Source organism: Vicugna pacos, chromosome 28 (genome assembly GCF_048564905.1).
Source record: "Vicugna pacos chromosome 28, VicPac4, whole genome shotgun sequence".
NCBI lineage: Eukaryota > Metazoa > Chordata > Mammalia > Artiodactyla > Camelidae > Vicugna > Vicugna pacos.
The window spans coordinates 14,114,737-14,120,736 of NC_133014.1; positions in this window are offsets into that span (position 1 = coordinate 14,114,737).

Here is a 6,000-nt window from a genome sequence, read left to right on the forward strand (position 1 = left end):
ATTAGACAAAATGTTAGCACGAGTAGAGTCATAGCTTTTAAAAAATTTTTCCCCGTGGACTGCCAGTGTGTCTCCATTTGCTCACATGGTATCGAGTGGTTTCTCCCAACTTTTCAATGAGGAATTACAAGCTAGACCAGGCCCAGTACTGCTAGCCTCTTGATTAGAAACTGAGCTCAGTGAAGCAAGCTTTGATTTGGCTGCGTTCTGTTCTAATAACATCCTTACTATCTATAAAGTGCACTGCAAAGTACTTTAAATATTAACAGTGATTGTGGAAGATGGTAAGAAATATTTTTAAGCTACTTAACCTTTAGCTTCTCCATTCAGAGGCTTCTCCAATGACCCCCTCTCCCCTTTTCTTTTTGATCGTTAAGTCTTCTGCTATCAGCTATTGATTTTTTTTACATGATACTGACAACTATATATAAAACCTATCAGTTTTTAAAGAAGCCGAATTAAAGTGTGTTTTTGAAGTGATAATTATAGTCCACAACAAAATACTCCCAGTATTTTTAAAGTATAGTTACGTAAAAATTTTAAATCCCATAAAATATCAGTATTTCCTGTCTACCTCCAATCTCATGCTCATCCTCCTCCAAACATTCTGATCAAAACAGTATCAAGTTGTTTATTTTCTATTAAATGTTCTTCAGCACTGGGGAAGGAACCATCTGCTCATTTTCATCCAGAACTGCCAAGTTCACATGTGCGTCATGACTACATACGAAAGGAGAATTAACTTCTTGTTTTCAAAGACATATAAAGTGGTGTCTAACATGCAGAATACCTAATTTGTTGGAGCACTCACAGAGATGAGTCATGAGCACAGAATCTATCTTCTCCTACAGTAATCCGGTGGAACCAATCAGGATGTTCAGAAAGAGACAGATATGAAGTTGGGGTAGATTGGAAATATTGGTATTTTGCAGAATTTAAAAGGTTTACTTAACTATCTGCATGAAGATTTGTCACATTTTATCTGCCTTCAAACGTTTCCTTCTTTCGCCATCCATTTCTAAGAACACCTGCAGGTTGGGCAAGGCTTCTGTCCATTGTGTGATCTTTCTGAATGATGAACGAAGGTGTATAATAGGTGAGGTGTGATGTAATCCATTACCAAAATATTGATTCCACTTAGAATATAAAATAATTCAGACATTCAGTGAAAAGGACACACTTGACACAAAAATTACATGTTGATGACCATTCTGTCCTCATATTTCACACCAAAGTATTACCTATCCTTGACTGACAAACTAGAAGCTGAGCCGGTTAGAAAGGTTCCAGATCTTCTGCAATCAGGAGAGGAATTTATAGGTAATCTTAGGACCTGCTCTCATATAGGAATCTTGAAACAAAGCCAGTTGGTACTCCATCAACAGATCTGGCCTTTGTGATGTCTCAAACATCGTAATGTAGCATATTATCCAGATCGCAAAATGTGTGCTGACTCCTAAGGCTGGACGAAATGAGAACAATATATTCAAAGCAACCATAATTAAATTCCAAATTTTAAGAGAATTACTGATAGATACCACATTTTCTTTTAATCAAATCTAAATAAGAGTTATATTTTCCCACGTGACTTAAACAGTTTAGCAAGACTAAAATTAATTTTTTAAAAAGCTGGGTAGATCAGTTGCAGGTTTCTTTGGTGTGATTAAAATGTCTGTAACTTTTTAGTGGATGGAACCGGCCCTGTCAATAAAATTGACAGGCTCTTCATTGACTTCCTACAAGTGTACGATTGCTGACAATAACAACAATTGAAGACAAGATTCTTCAAAGAGGCTAAGTAGCTTATACCCTGCCGGGCCTCTGGGTTGGCACTGGCAAAATTAAATGTCCCGATCTTATCTTATGGAAAGCATACCCTACCCTGAAGTTTGATTTCACATTTTTTCTCCTTGAGACTGAAAATAAAATGGAGATTGTCAGGGACCTTCGCTGTAAGCATAAACACTTTTCAAAAAACTCCGAGGCAAACTTTCCGAAAGGAACCAGTGTTATCAATAAAGTGATTTTAGAAAGTGTGGGCTTAAGTTCAAGAAGCAGTAAGGTGTTGGATCAATGTGGGCAGAGTATCTAGAGATAAAGTGGTGTTTTTAATTAACTTGCGACTCCATCATTATACTTTCCTGGTGTAAATTATGGGATTCTGCATTCTGTGGTTTAAAAGCAGATAGGTGGTGGTCAAACATTTTGAATGTTTCTGTAGGGGTGTTTTTGAATGAGATTGAAATTAAAAAGAAATATTTTTATTGAAATATAGTCAGCTTACAATGCCATGTTAGTTTCATAGTGGTTAAGTTGCACACACACACACACACATATATATATATATATATATTCCTTTTCATATTCTTTTTCATTATAGGCTATTACAAAGTATTGAATATAGTTCCCTGTGCTATACAGAAGGACCTTGCTGTTCATCTATTTTATATATAGTAGTCAGTATCTGCAAATCCTGGACTCCCAGTTTATCCCTCCACCTCTGTCCCTTTCCCCCTTGGCAACCGTAAATTTGTTTTCTATGTTTGAGAGTCTATTTCCATTTTGTAAATAAGTTCATTTGTGTCATTTTTTTTTAAGATTCCACATATAAGTGATCTCATGTGATAGTTTTGAATCGATGGACTTTGAGAAAAGTAGATTGCCCTCCATCATGGGAGCAAGCTTCATCCAATCAAACGAAGGCCTGAATAGAACAAGAGGTTGATCTGTCTGCCGGCAGAAGCTCTTCTTGCTCGGGGAAGATCACCCTTTTGTTGGAGAGCGTGTCTCTCCCCAAATAAACGCGCTTTCACTTTACCACGCCTTGCTCTTGAATTCTTTCCTACGCGAGGCAAGAACCTGCTCTCCCCCAACACAACCAAAGACATAAAAAGGAAAAAAAAAAGCCACAGCAAGATGATAAAAGAAAAAGAAAGCAGCGTTGTTTCCTCCTTTACTCCTTAAAACACCTCTTGGATGAAAACAATGAACCAAGTCAGCTGTTTGCACCCAGCTGTTTGCCTATAATTACAACTTGGCTGGCATAAGGAATTGCACCTGTGTAATAGTTCATCACGAGGTATTATAACTTTGAGTTTACAAGCAAAACGTCTCATTTCCTTATGGGGAAATAGAAGTTTTCTCATATGTATTTACTACACTTCCTTTGAGGGCTTTCTGACTGCCTTTAGCAGCAACAGCATTACTTGGGAAATAAAGCTCAAAGGGGCCTGTTAAACATCTATTTTGCCTTTTGTTTTGCCTCTATTTATTTTCTTGATCCAATGAGGATTCCTAAGACTTAAATGAAGGCTATAGCAATCACCAAATCCAACCCTCCCCATCCAAATTTAAAGTTTTGCTTTCACGCAGACAGCTGCCCCAGTGACAAATGAGCATGACGTGGCTGTGAACAAATACAGTTCAGCAAGTCATAGGAAGGGGAACCTCTCTTTTCTTAAAACAGCAAAGGCCACAAAGGGTGACCAAAGAGGAAGTAGGCGACAGAGGGGGTCATATCCATGAGAACCAGAGATAACAGACACCAAGCGTGAAGTATCATTTCCTTCATAGATTTCCCAGTGTGTTATCTGTGATCCATGTGATTAACAACTTCCAGACAGCGTAGGTACCTTGATAAGCACAAATTACACTCTGGCTCCATCTGCCGCGATGGTAGGTAACAAGCTCAGTCCAAAGAAATCCTAACATTTTTTAAATAGCAGAGAAAAAGGGCAAGAGCCAGGTTTGAAAACAATACACAAGAGAAAGAGAATGTAGTGATAAACTTGGAAGAAATATGAATGAATCAATAAAGACTGTAAAATTTCTCTCCTTGGACCCTCAAAACTACTTAAGCATGCTGATAAAATAAATGGAATGTTAAGAAAACTTATCCAAAATTAGAAAAGTGTAAAAGTTTGGTGTCCTTCAAGGTCAAACTTTGATTTTTTTTTAAGGATTATCTAAGAATATTTTAATTATCTAGAAAAATGTAATTAAGTTTGACTTCACTATTTAGTCTCTGATTTGTCAATATAAAGTTATAGAGTATCTTGTAGATTTCTTCCGTGTAGAATAAATGATTCCAAAAATTTTGTTTTATTGCTTTTAGAACATTGGCCAACTTTATATCTAACTTAGTATTGCCATTCTCATATTTTTGTTGTTGTTGTTTTTAATGCATTCTCTGAAGGGTTACATAAACTTTGCTCTTAAAACATTCTTAGAATCAGCTTTACCATCTTACTGATTCCCTCTTGCAATACTGAGACAGGAAGGAAGGGGTTCGGGCACGGCCTTTAAAAGAATGACACAGCAGTTGTCACCAGGACGGTAGAAGATTCAACTCCCAACAAACCTTGAGGCCCAAGATGGCAGGACACTTGACTTCCGGTAGACCTTGAGCTTCATTACACGCTCATTGTAATATATTAGCGTGGTAAACGACACTCCCATAGGCGCCATGACAGCTCTGAGACTGACCGAAAAGGTCAAAAAGTGGGTGGCCCAACTCCTGGGCATCCCAGCCCCTTCCCCAAAGTAGTTGGAAAAACCCTCCCACTTGTTAGCATACGGAGTTACCGAGCCCATAAAAGCCAACAGCCCCACCCCTTGTGGCTATTCTCCCTTCTGAGTGAGACAGACTATGGAGCGTGCACCTACTTCTACTTTAAACTGAGCGCCCAACCCCGCGCCTTGTGGCCCTTCTCTTGCCTTCTGAGACGGCCTGCACTCTGTCTGTGCAATGAGCGTCTCTCTGAACAAATCTCCATTTGCTCACCTATGGCTCGCTCCTGAATTCTTTCCTGCATGAAGCCAATCACCCTCACTTGGCAGGACACGTCTCCCAGGACTCAGACCTGGAACACAGCCATCCTCCTGAGCCTCATTCTCCTGTGTCAAAACTACAGCAAATAAAACTTGATAAGGGTCCTATTCATGTTTGCAAAAGTATGTTAACCACATCGTCTAGTTTCTGGGTCTGATGTTTGAAATATGGGATCTTGCTGACCAAAGGGGGACTGCCTCCCCAGGCATCATGAAAATGAGCCTTTTGTAAGCAAGCTTACCCATTCAAGAGTCCATTTCCCATACCAGCCTGCCTGCTTTACTGGACGCTTACATTCCGCATCAGTATTACCACGTCCAAACCACCTTGGGCTGTGCATCAGACAACTAGGGGTAGACTAACCAGTCTTAAGCCTGCTTAGCCTGCCTTGGAAAACCATGGTGATGGCTCTGAGCTCCTCTGCCTTTGAGCTGCCTAAGTGTTCTCTTCTGTGACTGCCTATCCAGGTGGGCCCCTCTCCTTGGCGGAACTGTGAGTAATAAGCAATCTTTTTAACAGCAATCCTGTCTTGATCTGCTGACCTCCCCCTGCCTGAATAAAAATAAAATCTACCTTTTAATGCTAGGGGTGCTCTATTTTGAACACTGGAAAAAGGATTATTTAAATACATGAATTATTTGGAGAAAAAGGCATTCGTTTCCAATGCACGCATATTTAGTTCATTAGTCTTATGCGCTTGTCAACTTCCATTAATAGACATGTTTATACAAAGCCTTTACCATGTATCTGGAATATTGTTTTGATTTGACATTTTTCTACTATGAAAAAAAGACTGAGATTCCTCTAACGGTCTAGTCTGTGAATCTGCATAACACAACGTTGGAGATTTGTCTTCCAAAGATTTGTTGCCCAGCTAGAGTTGGTCATTTCAGTGCAACATCTATTTATTCCATTATCTTTTCACTTGGTTTTCCATCCCCTCTTATAAGAATAACATGAAAGAAGTTTTAAGATTTTGTCTATGAGAACAGAGTATGCTCACATATGAAGAAGTTGAGTATCTAAAGATAAAACAGCTAACTTAGGCAAACATTTATTGAAGGCTTGTTTTGTGACAAGCACTGAGGAATATAAAGATAATTTAGGGAAGTTTTTGCACTCAAGCAGTGTGGAGGGGCACACATGACCCAACTTTTGTTTCATCCCAG